At 39.8% G+C, this 24,514-nt stretch overlaps 1 long non-coding RNA gene across 1 annotated transcript; it reads right to left on the reverse strand.

Annotated features, from left to right (window-relative positions):
* Positions 1–207: 207 nt before the first annotated feature.
* Positions 208–1,191, reverse strand: LOC123115889 (uncharacterized). The gene is made up of 4 exons (XR_006456804.1): positions 1,139–1,191; positions 889–1,044; positions 400–510; positions 208–283 (listed from the first exon to the last, which is right to left on the reverse strand). It is a non-coding gene; the product is annotated as an uncharacterized lncRNA (long non-coding RNA).
* Between the last annotated feature and the right edge of the window lie 23,323 nt (positions 1,192–24,514).

Here is a 24,514-nt window from a genome sequence, read left to right on the forward strand (position 1 = left end):
CAACAGTGGGAAAGTTGAGGTTCCCTGGGCTGAATGTCGATGAAAGGTGCCTCCCATTTGCCCTTGTAGTCCAGGTTCCTAATTATCTGACTACACAAATATCCCATGTCAGAAGTTGCAATGCCAATGCACACTGATGTTTGTCTACAATTTGACTATCTAATCTTACTCTAGCAGAAGTACCTTTTGCATCCATGGTCTCTTGCACCGGGGTACGTACCAAACTCCTAACTTCTTACAACTGATGATATTGTTAGGCGATGGAATTTGGAGTAACTTCTTGCTGACAAATGATGATATTGTTGGGCATTGAATTAATTGAACCACCCAAACTACTTTCAATCCTTTCTCGAAAGACAAATCAAGGAGACCACGAGATAGAAAAAGAGAGAAACTTACCACTAAGATAGAGGACAAGTCAGGCAGTCTTGCACATGGTGTTGGTAGGCAGCACCGCCGTTGTCGGGACAGTTCGCGCCCCAAATCCATATCCTCCATTTTTGCAAGATTCTGTACACCACATCTTTCTTACTAAAGTGGGAGAAAGCATAAATCGACTATCAATCATCATTAAGTGTAGAATATGGTCATTAAAATTCATTAAAATCATTGCACATCGCTTGCTTGATTCTCCTCTATTAAATTAGCATTCATCGCGGTGCCTTCTAAAGACAAGGCATGAAAGAAACACAAAGCACAGCCCAAGCACATTGGTTTATGTACCATACTCATTGTAAAAAATTAGAAGCTTCTGTAAGATGTGACACTGTTTACATGTTTGGAGTGAATTGCATCCTCGTACAAAGGATAGAAGAACTGAATGCTTATGTACTTATAAAATACAAAAGTGAAAAGGGTAATTAAATCATGTTGGGTTAAAAACCTTACGTTCCCATGGTTCTTTCTCAGATCAAAGAACTCAAAATATCAGCAGTGGATATTGGAGCCAGGAGAAGAAACGACGTGACCTTCACCCACATCCTTAATGGCCAGCCTCATCTCCATGCCCAGGACGATCTGAAGCCTCCCTCAATAATTCGACACCTGCACGATGACCGACCGTCAGATCACAACACTCGGCTTGGGCAACGAATTCGAGGGATTTCTAGACCAAGCGTTGAGAGTACCTAGGGGTCACCTTGGTTTTTGTACACGACAAAGAGGAGTGCGGGAGGCGAGCCCCAACCCATCAAGACCACGATGCCTTGAGAGAAAGCTAGGGGAGGCGATGGTGAAGCACGACATCATGGCGCACGTGCCCTACGTCTCAACGCTACAGTTGAGCGTCGCCATGTAGCCGCACAACAGCTTGCACTCCATGAGTTACATACTATTTTCGCTCACACGACGAACGCCATCTGCCCGTCACTGAGACCCATCCTATCAACCCTGCTGCTCCATGATCACGCGACGCCGTGTTAGTTAATGCAGAAATATAGGAGGCGGGCATCATAAGGTAAAAAGTTCGGTTTGGACGGGATGAAAGACGAACCAAAATAAAGCAAAATTGGACAGGGAAGGGGGTGGATGAGGAGGCGAACATACAACGAGGTCGGGGTGGCTGTGGCCGAAGCATGAGGCTCGGCCTCCTCGCCGACGATCAGATCCGCCGTCAGAGATGATGAGGTCATCAGCCCCGTGACCTGGATCCCGCCAACAGGGTGATGCAAAGGAGAGGTGCGGCGGCGTCCTACGGGTGAGGACGGCGGGGGAGGTGAGGGAGCAGCTGAGCACGATGGTGCGGCTGCGTCCCTCGGGAAGACGAACGGCGAGCGGCCCGAGGCGGGAGGCGGCGAGGTGGAGAGAAGAGTCGTGCGGTGCGGGGTGAAAGCCCGACTCGCTCGGTTTGTAGCAGGGTACTGCTATAATGGAAACATTTCCTTTGATGTAAATTGACTACGTATGGAAAGATTAATCAATGATTGACCGACTTATGGTAAGTTAATTAATTTAGATTTGATTTTTAAATATTGATTAGAGATTAACCGTGATTGATTCTCTCCCATAAAGACATTACTAAATAATTTGTGTCCACATGGAAAGTTCTGACTCATTTGGCTTTCGGTACATGGGATGGTGGAAGGAAAGACGAAAATAAACCGGACGAAAATAAACCAGACGAATAATAACAGTGGATGCAATCCTAGCAACTGCTCCATTAAGAGTAGAGATAATGCCTCAGGATGAGGAGGTCACGATTAGGGTATGGCAAGAAGAACTTTTTTGGAAAGCTTTGATTCTGGTGATAATTACCATATTCGAAATTTCCTTAGTTATAGCCTTGCCATACATGGATTGATTTATTACTATAATTATCATATTTGAGATTTCTAAGTTTATAGCCTTACCATACGTGGATTAATTGTGATTGATTACCATAAATACGTTGGGTATTGTCGGCTAGACGAGAAAGAGAAAAACCGGTGGGAGGGGGGTGGTGGGAGGTGGGACGAAGAAAAACCGGTTGAAAAAAAACCGGTTGAAAAAAAACCGGTTGAAAGTGGGGGGACTATTCAACCAATTCGTCCATTAGGAGTATACTAGAAGAACACCCGTGCGTTGCAACGGGGCCACATTAAATTTAAGAGTTCAATATCAATTATGTTAATATTATATTTAATATTCTCATACATATCAAGTGACATTGGCGACCTTTTTACCATCAAATTCTCACACACACTCTCTCCCTCCGTCCTCCTCACTCTCTCTCCCCCTCTCCCTCTCTCTCTCTCTAACACACACACATATCCATCTTATTGGGTACGAGACCATAATCCAACTATTTCACACGCACACGCGCTAGTGCATAACAATATGGATTATAAAACAGGTTCAAGGTAGTAACAAGGATTCTTCTCATGCATTAATAAACAAATGTTCTGCACTGAAGACAAGATAAACAATTTCCAAAGTGCATCAGAGCATCACAGAACATTACTGGCAAGATAAATGCAAGATGTACCGGAACTGCTCGGATGAACCGGAACAGAGCCAACATATATCATCCTAGACAAACGCAACATCAACCATTTACCTTGGTACTTTAGGGACCGACAGGAGGATGCATGTAGAAGCGCTTATTGCCTGTGAATCCACAGTCAGAGAGAGAAATTGGAACCCATTCCCATCACCAACTGATAAAGAAAGCATGTAAGAAAATTGATAACAGGCCAACTTGGATCTTCGGTGATTGTCCGCCGGTATGGAGAATTTAGGAGGGTGGGTGCAGGGAGTGGCCTTGTGGATGATGGATGGAGGCGCGGAGGGATGTGGTTGCCGGAAGGTCGAAAGCAGAGAGGGTCGGGCACGTTAGGTGGAGCCGGTGGTGCGCGACAACCGGAGGCGGCCCAATCGTGGGCGGCGAACCGACGATAGCCTCGGCCCATCTCTCGACGCAGCGAAGATAGAGAGGGCGGCACTGCCGGTGCTCGAGGCCGCTGCTCGGCACCATCTACATAGAGGGGAAAGAGTGGCGAGAAAGCGATAGGGTGATGCGGGGCTAGGGATTGCGGAGGAGAGTGAGGGTGTGCGATTTGAATGGATGGTTCTGCCCACCGTTTTCTTGTACGTGGCGGTGGAGACGGCGGCGTCCAGCCATGCAGGCGAGGCATGGGTCGAGCCGGGCACACGGCGAGGCGCAGTAGCAGAGGCGGGGCCAATTTTTTGCTACTGAGATGCATGGTGTGGGATTGATCGTTCATGTTCTCTTTTCCTTTTTAAAGGGAGATGGATGCGATTTTTTCACGAGGGGAGAGATGCGACCACGTACATATTCCATAATAAATTAATTAGGTCCATAACGGGAATTCTTTACAATGTGTTAAGATTTACGTGTTAGTTTTCTTAATAAAGAAATGCACTGATGTAGGGATCGATCGATTCGGGTAAGGAAAGATAGATTCGTGATCTTTTGTATGTTAGGAAATTAGTGATTTGCAAGGAAAGAGTGGAGAGAAAAAGAACCAATGCGACCACGTATAGATTCCATAATAAATTAATTAGGTCCATAACTGGATTTGTTTACAATGCGTTAAGATTTACATGTTAGTTTTCTTGATAAAGAAATGCACTGATGTAGGGCGCGATTGGTTCGGATAAGGAAAGATAGATTCGTGATCTTTTGTATGTTAGGAAATTATTGGTTTGCAAGGAAAGAGTGAAGAGAAAAAAAACCAGTGGAGGTGGGAGGAGGACAAAAATAAACCGTACGAGGCTACCAGCTGCTCCATTAGGAGTAGAGATTGTTTGTGAAAATAACGTGCGACGACGACTTAGCGAGCGGATCCCCTTAAAAAAGACATAGCGAGCAGATTCCCTTAAAACTGGTAGGAATGGATACGATTGATGACGTTGATAAATAGTGGTGAATGTTGGCCTAATTTAATATCATCATACATGGAAACGAATCATCAAGAAAAAGAATCCTTCCTATTACTACACTCATAGGAAGCTTCCTAATCTCTGCTACCAAACAGTTTTTGCCCAAACAAGGAAGGAAAGTTATAGACGTGATTCGAAAGGAAACAAACGTTATGAAGATTAATTAATTTAGATTTGATCTTTAGAGATTGATTGTGATTGATTCTTTTACATAAAGACATTATTAAATAATTTGCGTCTGTATGGAAAGTTCTGATCCGTTCAGTTTTTTTCGTTGTGTGAGAGGGTGAAGTGAAAATAAACCGATGAAGTGGGGGAGGCGATGAAAAAAATCTACGACGGTTAACCTACGAAAAAAACCGGACGAAAGTGGTGGGACGAAAAAAAACCTGAAAGCGAGACTACCAACTGCTCCATTAGGAGTATATATATATATATATATATATATATATATATATATATATATATATATATATATATATATATATATGCCCGTGCGTTGAAACGGTGGAAAAGAGAAACCACACTTGCCTAACCCAATGACTCAATACTCGCCCCCCCCCCCTCATTCGACAACCCAGCGCCAGACATTATGACATGAAAAAACTCTTTGAAGTCCTCCATGCTGCCATGAAAATATGTATTGGGAAAAAAATCTGAACAAATTTCAGAATTGTACTGAAGGTGTGTGGAATTTTAATCTCAGAGATATCTACATGGTTGTGAGTATCTCTTTACGTCTTTGTTGGAATTGCTTAATGATGCCCAAAAAATATAGCACTGTCAATAGTAAATTCCATTTTAGTACAATGTCTTTGATTCACTACGGTGGTAAGACGAATGTCCATGAACCAATGTTGGCTAGGTTTATGGACTGTAGCACAGCACTATTCATGTCCAGTGATATTAGGAGCGTTGTACAAAGAATCACTATCCATGGCTAATATAACAGAGAAAAGTGTGGAGTTTATATCGCACATAGTGGGGAATCCGAGTCTGACTCTTATTGCTTTGACAATGTTACCAGAGATGAAAGTGCATCTTAACTATGCAGAGACCGGATGTAATGCTTAAACCTTTTAAGTAATAAAGCGCCCCTTTTCAAAACACATTGTGAAAGCAAAGTTGTTTCAGTAAAATTCAAAACCCATATATCTATATTCTTTTTTTTGCGGGAAAACTTTGTCAAACTTGCAAAAGTTGTTAGGTTTTCTTGCTTCTCGCAATTTAGTGTATACGTGTGTGAGGTTTGTAGATGATCTTAAACTACGGCTCCTATGACATGAAGATATAGAAAAGGCTTGATTCAAGTACGAAGGAATCTTTTGTTGGACTTGAAGAAACCGTATGCAACACGAAAAAATTGATGTGTATATATATTATTAAATGGAGTCGTTGACCTTTATAATCAATATATGCGAGCGTACAAACTCGTTTCAAGGTGCACATTTCAGAAATCCTTTGTTTTAAAACAGCAATCAAGTCATTGGGTATGCCCCGATGCCACACCATCGTTTTGTTCGTGTAGACATATATGATGGGTCTTTTTTTAAAGAACAATCAATCACCTATTTTTAACCGGTACTCTCTTTTTTATTATAATTCTAAAAAAATTGTATGGGAACAACAAATTTTTATTATGATTTAGACATAGTTTTTTTTTGCAGGTTTTAAACAATCCTAACATTCCCCGCAAAAAACAATCCTAACATAATTTTTTCTTGAGTTATGGACGTGGTAAAACTACGCGTTCATGGTACTATAGCCAACGGCGGAGGATGTAAAAAAAATTAAGGGGGCGAACTCTAAAATACACACAGATACTTTTATGTGAAATGTACTAAAATTCTTTGAAAACCTATTGTGAGGTCATTTTCTCAAAGTGATACTCCCTCGTAAAGAAAAGAAATATAAAAAAATATCTCTCTCCCTTTCGTTTCCAGACGAGCCACGGAGCTGGGTTTTCTGCTGGCCGCCCTTGTGTGTCGCTCCTTATGATCACCTTCGGCCTCACGCGCGCTAGTTCATCGATTTATCAGGACACTTTATTACGGGATTTCCTTATTTATTTTCTCTTCCCCGAATCCCTCCTTTTCCTTCTTTATTTTCTCTCCCTTCTTCCTTATTAAGACAATGTCTTCTTAATACCTTCTCACTTTCCTATTTTTCTTCATCAATCCCCGAATCCCATCCTTCCCTTCTTGTTTCGGGACAACTTCCCACTTTCTTATTTTTTTGCTTTCAATCCCCGAAATCCTTCCTTTCTTTCTTTTTACTTTTCTCATCTATATGTGTTTTTGCTAGATCCGATTTTAGCTCTTTTTTCTTCCTTCTTATTACTTTCCTCATCAGCAGCCCACCCACCGTTAGCCTTGATTTCCTTCCTATCTCGTTTAGGAGCCCACCATTAGCCTCGCTTTCCTTCCTATTTTTCTGTATGATCCCTGAGATGGCTTCCTGATAACCAAGGCATTCGAAAACCTATATAAATATAAATTGGGTAGATTGATTATAAGGGGGCGATGCGGTACTATTTAACAACGGAATCAACCATTGATTCTACAAATAACGCAAGTTAGCTCAACTGGCTGTGCCACTCTGTCGTTGTCGTTATGTGTTGGGTTCGACTCCTCTCACATGCATTTCTTTTTTGCTTCAATCGGGATAGATGGACCAGATTTATTAGGCCACAACGCATGATCGGGCTCGGTTGGCCTGGCTCGAACTCGGATGGGACTAATAGCACACGAATTAGTACAACCTCGTTTATATTACGATTTTGTCTATACAAATCATAAAAGTGTATTGTGATGGTGAATCCATGGAGTCAATCCATACTTTATTATTAGGAAAAGATATATATATAAAAGAGCTATTGCTTCTGGTCGTCCGTCATTAAAATTGCCCCTAAAGATATAAATATTTACCATCCATGCCACCGGTAAGTGAAAAAAACGTTTGGTTTCGTATATTCGTCCGCCGTCGCCTTAGAGCAACTCTAGCAGACCCCGTGTCCCGCCGGCCCGCAAAACACGCTTACGGTTCGCGCAAAACCGCTTTTGCGGGCTGGCTCGGGCTGGCACAGATGCAGACCCCCAAACGGATACATAAAAAAGTATATTCGTGGAATATACCTTTTTACATGTCGGCTTTGCGGGGTCTGTTCTTTGCGCCGCTGCATCCCGCATATCATCTGCCCGCAAATATCAAATCCAACATAATTCAACAATCGAAAACAAACTGAATTATTCAAATCAAACATAATACAATAATCACTCGCATTACAAATAATTATTCAAATCACCGTAGCAAACTTAAATAATGCAATACAAAACTTGTCATGAATACAAATACAAATGAATACAAAAATTAGTCACTGTCTAGCCCTTTGTCAATGGTGCTCAATGAGATCCTCCTGAAGTTGAAAGTGTGTGTCTGCATTTTCAATCTCCTTGTATGTATGAAGAAAAGCTCTAATGCGGTTTGGGTCTCTAGCTGGTTTGACACGGCTACCCACATTGTCGTAAAAGAATTCTATGTTCATTCCTCTCTCATCTTCGAGAATCATATTGTGCAGGATAACACAGCATGTCATGATGTTCTTCAAGGTTTTTGATGTCTACTATGCAACCTCCTTTTTGTAGACGTTGTTGGGCCTCCATATGCAGAGGTTTGTAGGACAATAGCAAATTTCCCTCAACTGGATGACCTAAGGTTTATCAATCCGTGGGAGGTGTAGGATGAAGATGGTCTCTCTCAAACAACCCTGCAACCAAATAACAAAAAGTCTCTTGTGTCCCCAACACACCCAATACAATGGTAAATTGTATAGGTGCACTAGTTCGGCGAAGAGATGGTGATACAAGTGCAATATGGATGGTAGATATGAGTATTTGTAATCTGAAAAATATAAAAACGGCAAGGTAACAAGTGGTAAAAGTGAGTGTAAACGGTATTGCAATGCTAGGAAACAAGGCCTAGGGTTCATACTTTCACTAGTGCAAGTTCTCTCAACAATAATAACATAATTGGATCATATAACTATCCCTCAACATGCAACGAAGAGTCACTCCAAAGTCACTAATAGCGGAGAACAAACGAAGAGATTATTGTAGGGTACGAAACCACCTCAAAGTTATCCTTTCTGATTGATCTATTCAAGAGTCTGTAGTAAAATAACACGAAGCTATTCTTTCCGTTCGATCTATCCTAGAGTTCGTACTAGAATAACACCTTAAGACACAAATCAATCAAAACCCTAATGTCATCTAGATACTCCAATGTCACCTCAAGTATCCGTGGGTATGATTATACGATATGCATCACACAATCTCAAATTCATCTATTCAACCAACACAAAGAACTTCAAAGAGTGCCCCAAAGTTTCTACCGGAGAGTCAAGACGAAAACGTGTGCCAACCCCTATGCATAAGTTCACAAGGTCACTGAACCCGCAAGTTGATACCAAAACATACATCAAGTAGATCACGTGATATCCCATTGTCACCACAGATAAGCACATGCAAGACATACATCAAGTGTTCTCAAATCCTTAAAGACTCAATCCAATAAGATAACTTCAAAGGGAAAACTCAATCCATTACAAGAGGATAGAGGGGGAGAAACATCATAAGATCCAACTATAATAGCAAAGCTCGCGGTACATCAAGATCGTGCCAAATCAAGAACACGAGAGAGAGAGAGAGAGATCAAACACATAGCTACTTGTACATACCCTCAGCCCCAAGGGTGAACTACTCCCTCCTCATCATGGAGAGCGTCGGGATGATGAAGATGGTCACCGGTGAGGGATCCCCTCTCCGACAGGGTGCCGGAACAGGGTCTCGATTGGTTTTTGGTAGCTACAGAGGCTTGCGGCGGCGGAACTCCCGATCTATGGTGCTCCTCGATGTTTTGGGGGTATAAGGATATATATAGGTGAAAGAAGTCGGTCAGGGGAGCCACAAGGGGCCCACGAGGGTGGGGGCGCGCCTAGGGGGTAGGGCGCGCCCTGGACCCTCGTGGCTTCCTCGTTCCTTCCCTGACGTCTACTCCAAGTCTCCTGGATTGCGTTTGTTCCAAAAATAACTCTTCCGAAGGTTTCATTCCGTTTGGACTCCGTTTGATATCCCTTTTCTGCGAAACACTGAAATAGGCAAGAAAACAGCAATTTGGGATGGGCCTCTGGTTAATAGGTTAGTCCTAAAAATAATATAAAAGTGCTTAGTAAAGCCAATAAACATCCAAAACGGGTAATATAATAGCATGGAACAATCAAAAATTATAGATACATTGGAGACGTATCAAGTATCCCCAAGCTTAATTCCTGCTCGTCCTCGAGTAGGTAAATGATAAAAACAGAATTTTTGATGTGGAATGCTACCTAGCATATATCTCAACATAATTTTCTTTATTGTGGCATGTGCTACGTCTCGAGCTTATGTTGGTTTTCCTTGAAGAGGAAAGGCTGATGCAGCAAAGTAGCGTAAGTATTTCCCTCAGTTTTTGAGAACCAAGGTATCAATCTAGTAAGAGGCTCCTCAAAAGTCCCACGCACCTGCACAAACAAACAAGAACCTCGCAACCAATGCAATAAAGGGGTTGTCAATCCCTTCACGACCACTTGCGAAAGTGAGATCTGATAGAGATAATATGATAAGATGAATATTTTTGGTATTTTTATGATATAGATTGGAAAGTAAAAGATGCAAATAAAAGATAGATGAAAACTTATATGATAAAAGATAGACCCGGGGGCCATAGGTTTCACTAGTGGCTTCTCTCAACATAGCATAAGTATTACAGTGGGTGAACAAATTACTATCGAGCAATTGATAGAAAAGTGAATAATTATGAGGTTATCTAGGCATGATCATGTATATAGGCATCACGTCTGTGACAAGTAGATCAAAACGATTCTGCATCTACTACTTTTACTCCACACATCGCTCGACTCCTGCCTTCATCTAGAGTATTAAGTTCATCAAGAACAGAGTAACGCATTAAGAAAGATGACATGATGTAGAGGGATAAACTCATGCAATATGATATAAACCCCATCTTTTTTTCCTCGATGGCAACAATACAATACGTGCCTTGCTGCCCCTGCTGTCACTGGGAAAGGACACCGCAAGATTGAACCCAAAGCTAAGCACTTCTCCATTGCAAGAAAGATCAATATAGTAGGCCAAACCAAACTAATAATTCGAAGAGACTTGCAAAGATAACTTAATCACACATAAAATAATTCAGAGGAGATTCAAATATTTCTCATAAATAAACTTGATCATAAACCCACAATTCATCGGATCTCGACAAACACACCGCAAAAAGAGTTACATCGAATAGATCTCCAAGAAGATCGAGGAGAACTTTGTATTGAGAATCAAAGAGAGAGAAGAAGCCATCTAGCTAATAACTATGGACCCGAAGGTCTGTGGTAAACTACTCACAACTCATCGGAGAGGCCTTGGAGATGATGTAGATGCCCTCCATGGTCGATTCCCCCTCCGGCAGAGCGCCGACAAAGGCTCCAAGATGGGATCTCGCGGATATAGAACGTTGCGACGGTGGAATTAGGTTTTCGTGGTCCGTTCTGATGGTTTCAGGGTACGGGAGTATATATAGGAGGAAGAAGTAGGTCGGTGGACGCTCAAGGGGCCCACGAGGATGGGGGCGCACCGGGCACCCTCGTGGCCGCCTCGGTTGTTACTTGACGTCCACTCCAAGTCTCCAGGTTTGCATTTGTTCCAAAAAGATTGCTCCCGAAGGTTTCATCGACTCCGTTTGATATTCCTTTTCTTCGGAACACTGAAATAGGCAAAAAAATAGCAATTTGGGTTGGGCCTCCGGTTAGTAGCTTAGTCCCAAAAATGATATAAAAGTGTAAAGTAAAGCCCATAAACATCTAAAATGGGTAATATAACAGTATGGAACAATCAAAAATTATAGATACGTTGGAGTCGTATGAGCATGAATGTTCAGATCCCTAAGATTCAAAACAAAAGTTTAATATTGACATAAAAACGGCAATACTTCAAGCATACCAACAAGAAAATTATGTCTTCTCGAAATAACATGGCCAAAGAAAGTTGTCCCTACAAAATCATATAGTCTAGCTATGCTCTATCTTCATCACACAAAATATTTAAATTATGCACAACCCCGGTTTCAGCCAAGCAATTGTTTCATACTTTAGTATTCTCAAACTTTTTCAATCTTCACGCAATACATGAGCGTGAGCCATGGACATGGCACTATAGGTGGAATAGGATGGTGATTGTGGAGAAGACAAAAAGGAGAAGATAGTCTCACATCAACTAGGCGTATCAACGGGCTATGGAGATGCCATTAATAGATATCAATGTGAGTGAGTAGGGATTGCCATGCAACGGATGCACTAGAGTTATAAGTGTATGAAAGCTCAAAAGGAAACTAAGTGGTGTGCATCCAACTTGCTTGCTCACGAAGACCTAGGGCACTTTGAGAAAGCCCATCATTGGAATATACAAGACAAGTTCTATAATAAAAAATTCCCACTAGTATATGAAAGTGACAACATAGGAGACTTTTTATCATGAAGATCATGGTGCTACTTTGAAGCACAAGTGTGGTCAAAGGATAGTAGCATTGTCCCTTCTCTCTTTTCTCTCATTTTTTTTCTTATTTTTTGGGGTGGGCTTCTTCTGCCTTTTTTTTATTTGGGCTTCTTTGGCCTCTTTTATTTTTATAAAGTCCAGATACTCATCCCGACTTGTGGGGGAATCATAGCCTCCATCATCCTTTCCTCATTGAGATAATGCTCTAATAATGATGATCATCACACTTTTATTTACTTACAACTCAAGAATTACAACTTGATACTTAAAAAAATATGACTCTATATGAATGCCTCCGGCGGTGTACCGGGATGTGCAATGAATCAAGAGTGACATGTATGAAAAAATTATGAAGGTGGCTTTGCCACAAATACGATGTCAACTACATGATCATGCAAGGCAATATGACAGTGATGAAGCATGTCATAATAAATGGAACGGTGGAAAGTTGCATGGAAATATATCTCGAAATGGCTATGGAATGCCATAATAGGTAGGTATGGTGGCTGTTTTGAGGAAGGTATATGGTGGGTGTATGGTACTGGTGAAAGTTGCGCGGCACAAGAGAGGCTAGCAATGGTGGAAGGGTGAGAGTGTGTATAATCCATGGACTCAACATTAGTCATAAAGAACTCACATACTTATTGCAAAAATCTACAAGTCATCAAAACCAAGCACTACGCGCATGCTCCTAGGGGAAGGGTTGGTAGGAGTTAACCATCGCGCGATCCCGACCTCCACACATAAGGAAGACAATCAATAAAAAAATCATGCTCCAACTTCATCACATAACGGTTCACCATATGTGCATGCTACGGGAATCACAAACTTTTAACACAAGTATTCCTCAAATTCACAACTACTCAACTAGCATGACTCTAATATCACCATATTCATATCTCAAAACAATCATAAAGAATCAAACTTCTCATAGTATTCAATGCACTTTATATGATAGTTTTTATTATACCTATCTTGGATGCCTATCATATTAGGACTAATTTTATAGCCAAAGCAAATACCATGTTGTTCTAAAAGACTCTCAAAATAATATAAGTGAAGCATGAGAGTTCATTAATTTCTTAAAAATAAAACCACCACCGTGCTCTAAAAAGATATAAGTGAAGCACTGGAGCAAATGACAAACTACTCCGAAAGATATAAGTGAAGATCAATGAGTAATTGAATAATTATGTAACTATATGAAGACTCTCTAACATTTAAGAATTTTAGATCTTGGTATTTTATTCAAACATCAAGCCAAACAAATGACATTTTAAGGATAGCACACATCATGTGAAGAAGCAAAAACTTAGGTTTAACCGATACTAACCGATAATTGTTGAAGAAGAAAGGTGGGATGCCTACCGGGGAATCCCCAAGCTTGGATGCTTGAGACTTCTTGAAATATTATCTTGGGGTGCCTTGGGCATCCCCAAGCTTGAGATTTTGTGTCTCCTTAATTCCTTTTATATCTCGGTTTCCTAAATCTCAAAAGCTTCATCCACACCAAACTCAACAAGAACTCGTGAGGTAAGTTAGTATAAACCAACGCAAACACCTTATCATTTTCTACTGTAACAGAGCACAAAAATTATTATTAAACATTGCATACTAAATGTCTCTGCATATTTAATACTCCTATCCTCAAATAGAATCATTAAACAAGCAAACATATGCAAACAATGAAAACATAATAGCAATATGCCAAAACAGTAGAGTCCGTAAAAAATGCAAGATTCATCATACTTCCCTAACTCCAAAAATTATGAGAAAAATACTACGCTGTAGAAAATTTATCATAGCTCAATATGCAAAAAGTTTCAACATTTTATCATTTTCTGACTCTCCTAGGGAATTTTTGCAACAGCGGTAAACTTTTTGTTTTGAAACAGCAACATGTATACTTGCAAAACAAAATAAGCATGGTAAAGGTTGTCCTTGAAATTTTTATTGAAAATATAGATGCAAAACATTATTATAAATAACAGCAAGCAAATACTAACAAAAGAAAATGACGCTCCAAGCAAAACACATATCATGTGGTGAATAAAAATATAGCTCCAAATAAAGTTACCGATGAACGAAGACGAAAGAGGGGATGCCATCCGGGGCATCCCCAAGCTTAGGCTCTTGGTTGTCCTTGAATATTACCTTGGGGTGCCTTGGGCATCTCCAAGCTTAGACTCTTGCCACTCCTTATCCCATAGTCCATCGCATCTTTACCCAAAACTTGAAAACTTCACAACACAAAACTTAACAGAAAACTCGTAAGCTCCGTTAGTATAAGAAAATAAATAACCACTTAGGTACTGTTGTGAGCTCATTCTAAATTCATATTGGTGTAATATATATTGCATTCCAACTTCTCTATGGTTCATAACCTCTGATACTACTCATAGATTCATCAAAATAAGCAAACAACACATAGAAGACAGAATCTATCAAAAACAGAATAGTCTGTATTAATTTGTAACTCTCGAATACTTATGTAACTCGAAAAATTCTACCAAATTAGGAAGTCCTAATAAATTTGTGTAATAATCCATAGGAAAAGGAATCAGATCAAAATCACATTTCTGTGAATTATCAAAACTAATTTACTGGGTGCAAAAGTTTCTGATTTTCAGCAGGATCAACACAACTATCACCGTAAGCTATCCTAAAGGTCTTACTTGGCACTTTACTGAAACAAAAGCTATAAAACCTGATTACTACAGTAGCATAATCATGTGGGCACACAAAAACAGTAGTAAATATTGGGTTGTCTCCCAACAAGCGCTTTTCTTTATTGCCTTTTTAGCTAGGCATGATGATTTCAATGATGCTCACATAAAAGATAAGAATTGAAACATAAAGAGAGCATCATGAAGAATATGACTAGCACATTTAAGTCTAACCCACTTCCTATGCATAGGGATTTTGTGAGCAAGCAACTTATGGGGACAATAATCAACTAGCATAGGAAGGCTAAACAAGCATAACTTCAAAATTTTCAACACATAGAGAGGAAACTTGATATTATTGCAATATGTAGAAGCATATGATCCTCTCTCATAATAATTTCCAGTAGCATCATGAATGAATTCAACCATATAACCAACACCTAAAGCATTCTTTTTATGATCTACTTGCATAGAAATTTTACTACTCTCCACATAAGCAAATTTATTATTATCAATACTAGTGGGAGCAAACTCAACAAAATAACTATCATGTGAAGCATAATCCAATTGAAAATTAAAAACATGATGACAAGTTTCATGGTTATGTTTATTCTTTATAGCATATGTATCATCACAATAATCATCATAAAAAGGAGGCATGCTTGCATCATAATAAATTTGCTCATCAAAACTTGGTGGACAAAAATTATCATCTTTATCAAACATAGCTTCCCCAAGCTTGTAGCTTTGCATATCATTAGCATTATGGGTATTCAAAGAATTCATACTAACAACATTGCAATCATGCTTATCATTCAAATATTTAGTGCCAAACATTTTAATGCATTCTTCCTCTAGCAATTGAGCACAATTATCGAAATCCTTATTTTCACGGAAGACATTAAAAAGATGAAGCATATGAGGCACCCTCAATTCCAATTTTTTTTGTAGTTTTCTTTTATAGATTAAACTAGTGATAAAACAAGAAACTAAAAGATTCAATTGCAAGATCTAAAGATATACCTTTAAGCACTCACCTCCCCGGCAACGACGCCAGAAAAGAGCTTGATGTCTACTATACAACCTTCTCCTTGTAGACGTTGTTGGGCCTCCAAGGGCAGAGGTTTGTAGGACAATAGCAAATTTCCCTCAAGTGGATGACCTAAGGTTTATCAATCCTTGAGAGGTGTAGGATGAAGATGGCCTCTCTCAAACAACCTTCAACCAAATAACAAAGAGTCTCTTGTGTCCCCAACACACCCAATATAATGGTAAATTGTATAGGTGCACTAGTTCGACGAAGAGATGGTGATATGATGACCCACAAGTGTAGGGGATCTATCGTAGTCCTTTCGATAAGTAAGAGTGTCGAACCCAACGAGGAGCAGAAGGAAATGATAAGCGGTTTTCAGTAAGGTTTTCTTTGCAAGCACTGAAATTGTAGGATAATTTTGTGATAAGATAAATTGTAACGAGTAACAAGCAATGAAAGTAAATAAAGTGCAGCAAGGTGGCCCAATCCTTTTTCTAGCAAAGGATAAGCCTGGACAATTTCTTATAATGAGAAAAGAGCTCCCGAGGACACATGGGAATTATCGTCAAACTAGTTTTCATCACGCTCATGTGATTCACGTTCGGTACTTTGATAATTTGATATGTGGGTGGACCGGTGCTTGGGTACTGCCCTTACTTGGACAAGCATCCCACTTATGATTAACCCCTATTGCAAGCATCCGCAACTACAAAAGAAGTATTAGGGTAAACCTAACCACAACATTAAACATATGGATCCAAATCAGCCCCTTACGAGGCAACACATAAACTAGGGTTTAAGCTTCTGTCACTCTAGCAACCCATCATCTACTTATTACTTCCCAATGCCTTCCTCTAGGCCCAAATAATGGTGAAGTGTCATGTAGTCGACGTTCACATAACACCACTAGAGGAAAGACAACATACATCTCATCAAAATATCGAACAAATACCAAATTCACATGACTACTAATAGCAAGACTTCACCCATGTCCTCAGGAACAAACGTAACTACTCACAAAGCATATTCATGTTCATAATCAGAGGACTAATAATATGCATTAAGGATATGAACATATGATCTTCCACCAAGTAAACCAATTAGCATCAACTACAAGGAGTAATCAACACTACTAGCAACCCACAGGTACCAATTTGTGGTTTGGATACAAGATTGGATACAAGAGATGAACTAGGATTTTGAGAGGAGATGGTACTGGTGAAGATGTTGATGGAGATTGACCCCCTCCCGATGAGAGGATCATTGGTGATGACGATGGTGATGATTTCCCCCTCCCGGAGGGAAGTGTCCCTGGCAGAACAGCTCCACCGGAGCTCTAGATTGGTTCCGCCAAGGTTCCGCCTCGTGGCGGCGGAGTTTAGTCTCGTACGCTTGCCCACAATTTTTTCCAGGGGAAAAGCCTTCATGTAGCAGAAAATGGACACCGGAGGGCACCAGGGGGCCCAGAAGACAGGGGGCCGCGCCCAGTAGGGGTGGGCCTGCCCCCCACCCTCCTGGCTAGGGTGTGGGCCCCTTGAGGTGTTTCTTCTGCTCAGTAATTTTTATAAATTCCAAAAATAAGTTTCGTGGAGTTTCAGGATTTTTGGAGCAGTGCAGAATAGGTTTCCAATGTTTGCTCCTTTTCCAGCCAGAATTCCAGCTGCTGGCATTCCCCCTCTTCATGGTAAACCTTGTAAAATAAGAGAGAATAGCCATAAGTATTGAGATATAATGTGTAATAACAGCCCATAATGCAATAAATATTGATATAAAAGCATGATGCAAAATGGACATATCAACTCCCCCAAGCTTAGACCTCGCTTGTCCTCAAGCGGAAGCCGAAATCGAAAAATGTGTCCACATGTTTAGAGATAGAGGTGTCGATAAAAATAAAATACGGACATGAGGGCATCATGATCATTCTTATAACAACAACATAAATAGATTTTGTCATATGACTTCTTATGCTCAAGTAACAATCAATTCACAATGCCAAGTATGGTTCAGAAACTTCATTGGAAGCTAACAAACTATAATCTCAGTCACTGAAGCAATTGTAATTTATCATAACATCAGAAAGAATCAAGAGTAGAGCTTTTCAGCAAGTCCACATACTCAACTATCATGTAGTCTTCTACAATTGCTAACACTGACGCGGTACTTGTGGTTATAGAGTTTCAACCGGACACTGAGAAAGATAGGGGCTTATTGTGTTGCCTCCCAACGTATTCACCTTTAGGTGATGTCAACAATAATACTGCATGTTAACTTACATCCAATTGGATATATATATATCATGATCTTTCAAACACGAGGAGCTTGCCAATGGAAAAAATGAAAAAGGGAAAGGTGAGGATCACCTTGACTCAAGCATAAAGTAAAAACATAAAGTAAAGATAGGCCCTTCGCAGAGGGAAGCAGAGGTTGTCATGTGCGTTTAGGGTTGGATGCATGAAATCTTAATGCAAAAGAACGTCACTTTATATTGCCACTTGTATGTGGACCTTTATTATGCAGTCCGTCGCTTTTATTGCTTCCACAGCAAGATTGTATAAAGCTTATTTTCTGTGCACTAATAAGTCATACATATTTAGATAGCAATTTTTATTGCCTGCAACATGACAACTTACTTGAAGGATATTACTCAATCCATAGGTAGGTATGGTGGACTCTCATGACAAAAACTGGGTTTAAGGATATTTGGAAGCACAAGTAGTATCTCTACTTGGTGCAAGGAATTCGGCTAGCATGAGGGGGAAAGACAAGCTCAACATGTTTGGAAGGTCTATGACAATATACTTTAACTGAGATGTGAGAAAACATAAACCATTACATTGTCTTCCTTGTCCAACATCAACTCTTTTAGCACGTCATACTTAGTGAGTGCTTCGCAATCATAAAAGATGTCCAAGATAGTATATTTGTATGTGAAACCTCTCTTTCCTTATTACTTCCTATTAATTGCAACAATGACCAAAACTACGTTTGTCAACTCTCAACAACTTTTATGCCTCATACTTTCTATGTGCGAAGTCATCACTAACCATAAGATCAATATGAACTCTTTTATTCTCTACTTTTCTCAAGATCATAGCAAGATAGCAAAGCCCTTGACTCAACACTAATCTTTATTATAGATAGCTCACGGACTCGATTACATAAAGAGATCACAAAGCAAAACTCAAAACTACTTGATACTAAAACTTCAATCTACTAGATCAAGATACTACTAAAAGGATCGAACTAAATAAAACGGTAAAGATAGGAGTGTGATGGTGATACGATACCGGGGCACCTCCCCCAAGCTTGGCAGTTGCCAAGGGGAGTGCCCATACCCATGTGATTATGTCTCCTTCTTCACGGTTGGTGTTATGATCTTCTTGGCGATGATGCCCCTCAGGATACGATTCTCCTCCTCGAGCTTATTGACTTGTTGTTTGAGGTCCATAATTTCTTTGCGGAGCTTGCCCGTAACGGCTAAAGCTCCCTTTACCCAAGGATGCTGCATAGCTTCTGGAGAACAAGTGACGCTCTTTTTCATATTTTCATAAGAAAGAAATCTAAAGTTGGAAGGGATGACCGAATTTGGAATAGCCAAGCTATGTAGTTCCCCCATCATGAATTCTGCTTGGAGACGAGAGGTAACTTCTTGATCTTCCTCCATGGCATCATCCTTTTCAAGTCGGCCTCCATCTCATCCTCCGTTGATGGTCCAAAGTGATAAGCATCGCTATTTGCTCCTGGACCTGGTGTTGGGTGAGACACCCGACTCTCTCCGACTGACTCTTGAGAAGACATCTTGCTCTTAATCTGCAACAGGAACAACTCGAAACGAAAATAGAGGATATTTGCGTGATATGGTGGTCAAAACTTTGGGAGTTTATATAATGAATTTTTACCAACCAAAATACATAACGTGTAAGAAAACGGAGTCCGGGAGGAACACGAGGTGGCCACGAGACAGGGGGGCGCGCCCAGTAAGGGTGGGCGCGCCCTCCACCCTCGTGGAGGCCTCGTGTCCTTCCTGGACTACTTCTTTCTTCCTAAAATTCTTAAATATTCCAAAACTGATAAAAATTGCCATTAGAATTGTTTTGAAGTCGGTTTACTTACCATACCACATACCTATTCCTTTTCGGAGTCTGGAATGTTCTGAAAAGTGTCCCTTATGTATTCCTCCGGGGTTACGGTTTCAATAATATTAGTTTCAATATTGATAGGATTACCTGAAATATAATGTTTAATTCTTTGACCGTTCACCACCCTCGGACTTGTGCCTTCAAAGTTGTTGATTTTTTATGGCACCAGAATGATAGACCTCCTCGATAACGTATGGACCTTCCCATTTAGAGAGAAGTTTTCCTGTAAAAAATCTTAAACGAGAGTTGAATAATAACACATAATCACCTACGTTAAACTCACGCTTTTGTATCCTTTTGTCATGCCAGCGTTTGCCTCTTTCTTTGAATAGCTTGATATTCTCATAGGCTTGGGTTCTCCATTCATCAAGTGAGCTAATATCAAACAACCTCTTCTCACCGGCAAGTTTGAAGTCATAGTTGAGCTCTTTAATAGCCCAATATGCTTTATGTTCAAGTTCAAGAGGTAAATGACAAGCTTTTCCATAAACCATCTTATACGGAGACATACCCATAGGATTTTTGTATGCAGTTCTATAGGCCCATAATGCATCATCAAGTTTTTTGGACCAATTCTTTCTAGATCTATTGACAGTCTTTTGCAAAATGAATTTGAGCTCTCTATTGCTCAACTCTACTTGACCACTAGACTACGGATGATAAGGAGATGCCATTGTATGATTAACATCATACTTAGCAAGCATCTTACGGAAAGCACCATGAATAAAATGTGAACCACCATCAGTCATAAGATATCTAGGGACTCCAAACCTCGGAAAAATAACTTCTTTAAGCATTTTAATAGAAGTGTTATGATCAGCACTACTAGTTGGAATAGCTTCTACCCACTTAGTAACGTAATCAACAACAACTAAAATATGTGTGTAACCATTAGAGGCAGGAAAGGGTCCCGTATAATCAAAGCCCCAAACATCAAACGGTTCAATAACAAGAGAATAATTCATAGGCATTTCTTGACGTCTACTAATATTACCAATTCTTTGACATTCATCACAAGATAAGACAAACTTACGAGCATCTTTGAAAAGAGTAGGCCAATAAAAACCAGATTGCAGTACCTTATGTGCAGTTCTATCTCCAGCGTGGTGTCCTCCATAGGATTCAGAGTGACACTTGCGTAGGATCTGTTCATGTTCATGCTCAGGTACACAACGTCTAATAACACCATCTACTCCTTCTTTATAAAGGTGTGGGTCATCCCAGAAGTAATGTCTTAAATCATAAAAGAACTTTTTCTTTTGCTGGTATGTGAAACTAGGTGGTATAAATTTAGCAACAATGTAATTAGCATAATCAGCATACCAAGGAGCAGTACGAGAAGCATTAACGACCGCTAATTGTTCATCAGGAAAGCTATCATCAATAGGCAGTGGGTCATCAAGAACATTCTCTAACCTAGACAAGTTGTCTGCAACGGGGTTCTCAGCTCCCTTTCTATCAATAATATGCAAATCAAATTCTTGGAGCAAGAGAACCCATCTAATGAGTCTAGGCTTAGCATCTTTCTTTTCCATAAGATATTTAATAGCAGCATGATCAGTGTGAATAGTAACTTTGGAATCAACAATATAAGGTCTAAACTTATCACATGCAAACACAACTGCTAAGAATTCTTTTTCAGTAGTAGCATAATTTCTCTGGGCAGTATCAAGAGTCTTACTAGCATACTGGATAACATTCAATTTCTTATCAACTCTTTGCCCTAGAACAACACCTACAGCATAATCACTAGCATCACACATAATTTCAAAGGGTAAATTCCAATCAGGTGGCTGAACAATAGGTGCAGTGATCAAAGCTTTCTTAAGTATTTCAAATGCTTCTACACAATCATCATCAAAGACAAAAGGAATATCTTTTTGCAATAAATTAGTCAGAGGCCTAGAGATTTTAGAAAAGTCCTTAATGAACCTCCTATAAAAACCGGCATGACCAAGGAAACTTCTTATACCTTTTATGTCCTTGGGACATGGCATCTTTTCAATAGCATCAACTTTAGCTTTATCAACTTCAATACCTCTCTCAGAAATCTTATGCCCCAAGACAATGCCTTCATTAACCATAAAGTGGCACTTTTCCCAATTCAAGACGAGACTAGTGTCTTCGCATCTCTGCAAAACTCGATCAAGGTTTCTCAAGCAATCATCAAAAGAGGATCCATAAACGGAGAAATCATCCATGAATACCTCACAAATCTTTTCACAAAAGTCAGAGAATATAGCCATCATGCATCTTTGAAAGGTAGCAGGTGCATTACATAAACCAAAAGGCATACTTCTATAAGCAAAAGTACCGAAATGGCAAGTAAAATTAGTTTTTGATTGATCCTTCGCTGACATAGGTATTTGAGAGAAACCAGAATAACCATCTAGAAAGCAGAAATGTGTGTGTTTGGATAATCTTTCTAGCATTTGATCAATAAAAGGTAAAGGGTAATGATCTTTCTTAGTAGCTTTATTTAATTTACGGAAATCAATTACCATCCTATAACCTGTAATAATTCTTTGCGGGATCAATTCATCTTTATCATTAGGAACAACAGTAATACCTCCCTTTTTAGGAACACAATGGACAGGGCTTACCCAATCACTATCAGCAACGGGATAAATTATACCTGCCTCAAGGAGCTTTAGTATCTCCTTTCTTACCACTTCTTTCATCTTAGGATTCAATCGTCGTTGAGGATCTCTAACTGGTTTGGCATCGTCCTCCAAATTAATTTTGTGTTGGCATAACGTGGGACTAATGCCCTTAAGATCATACAGAGTATATCCAATAGTAGCACGGTGCTTCTTCAGAGTTTTCAATAATCTTTCTTCTTCTTGCTCTGAAAGGTTAGCACTAATAATAACATGATATATTTTCTTTTCATCAAGATAAGCATACTTAAGATTATCAGGTAATGGTTTGAGTTCAAACACAGGATCACCCTTGGGTGGAGGGGGATCCCCAAGAATTTCAACGGGAAGGTTGTGTTTCAGCATAGGTTCCTGTTTAAGGAACACTTCATCTATTTCCCTTCTCTCCTTCATAAACATATCATTTTCATGGTCTAGCAAATATTGTTCTAACAGATCAGTAGGAGGCACGGCAATAGAAGCAAGACCAATAATCTCATCCTTACTAGGTGATTCTCTATCACGACGTTGTCTATGAAACTTAGCAAAATTAAACTCATGAGACATACCCTCTAAGCCAATTGTAACAGTATCCTTTTCACAATCAATCTTAGCATTAACTGTATTTAAGAAGGGTCTACCAAAAATAACGGGACAAAAGTCATCTTGTGGGGAACTAAGAACAAGAAAATCAGCAGGGTATTTAACCTTCCCACACAAGACTTCAACATCTCTAACAATCCCAACTAGTGAAATAGTATCTCTATTGGCAAGCTTGATAGTAACATCAATACCTTCCAACTCAACGTGTGCAATATCATGCATAATTTCTTTATATAAGTCATAGGGTATTGCACTAGCACTAGCACCCATATCACATAAGCCATGATAACAATGATCTCCTATTTTAACAGAAATAACAGGCATGCCTACCAAAGGTCTATGTATCTTAGTATCTGGTCTAACAATATTAGCAGTCTCACCACAGAAATAAATAACATGCCCATCTAAATCATCATCCAAGAGATCTTTAACCATAGCAATACTAGGTTCAACTTTGATTTGCTCAGGAGGTGTATAAGTCCTAGTATTACTCTTACGAACAACAGTCGAAGTTTTAGCATGATCCTTTATCCTAACAGGAAAAGGAGGTTTCTCAACATAAGTAGTAGGAACAATAGGATCACTATAGGTGACAATCTTTTCTTCAACTGTAATAGGTGCAACTACTTTTACTTCAATGGGAGGATTATATTTAAACCACTTCTCTTTAGGGAGATCAACGTGAGTAGCAAAAGATTCACAGAAAGAATCTACTATCTCAGAGTCAAGTCCATACTTAGCGCTAAATCCACGAAAAGCATCGGTATCCATAAAAGATTTAACACAATCGAACTTAGGTGTCATACCTGACTCCTTACCATCGTCGGAACCCCAATCTTCAAAGTTGCGTTTAATTCTTTCCAATAAGTCCCATTTGAATTCAATAGTGTTCAACATATAAGAACTAGCACAGGAAGTATCGAGCATGTTGCGATCATTGAGAGAAAGACGAGCATACAATTTTTGAATGATCATTTCCCTAGAGAGCTCATGATTGGGGCATGAATATAACATTGACTTAAGCCTCCCCCAAGCTTGAGCGATGCTTTCTCCTTCGCGAGGCCAGAAATTATATATGTAATTACGATCACGATGAACAAGATGCATAGGATAGAACTTCTGGTGAAATTCCAACTTCAATCGTTTATAATTCCAAGATCCCGTATCATCACATAGCCTATACCATGTCAATGCATCTCCCTTCAAAGATAAAGGGAAAACCTTCCTTTTGATAACATCATCGGGAATACCTGCAAGTTTAAATAATCCACAAACTTCATCCACAAAGATAAGGTGTAAATCGGGATGCAATGTTCCATCTCCTGCAAATGGATTAGCTAGCAGTTTCTCTATCATACCCGAAGGAATCTCAAAGTAAATATTTTCAAAAGTTCAGTAGGTTGAGGAGCAACTCTTTGCTCTTCTGGTCGGGGTGAAGATACCCCGAACAAGCCCC

Source organism: Triticum aestivum, chromosome 5B (genome assembly GCF_018294505.1).
Source record: "Triticum aestivum cultivar Chinese Spring chromosome 5B, IWGSC CS RefSeq v2.1, whole genome shotgun sequence".
Classification (NCBI taxonomy): Eukaryota; Viridiplantae; Streptophyta; class Magnoliopsida; order Poales; family Poaceae; genus Triticum; species Triticum aestivum.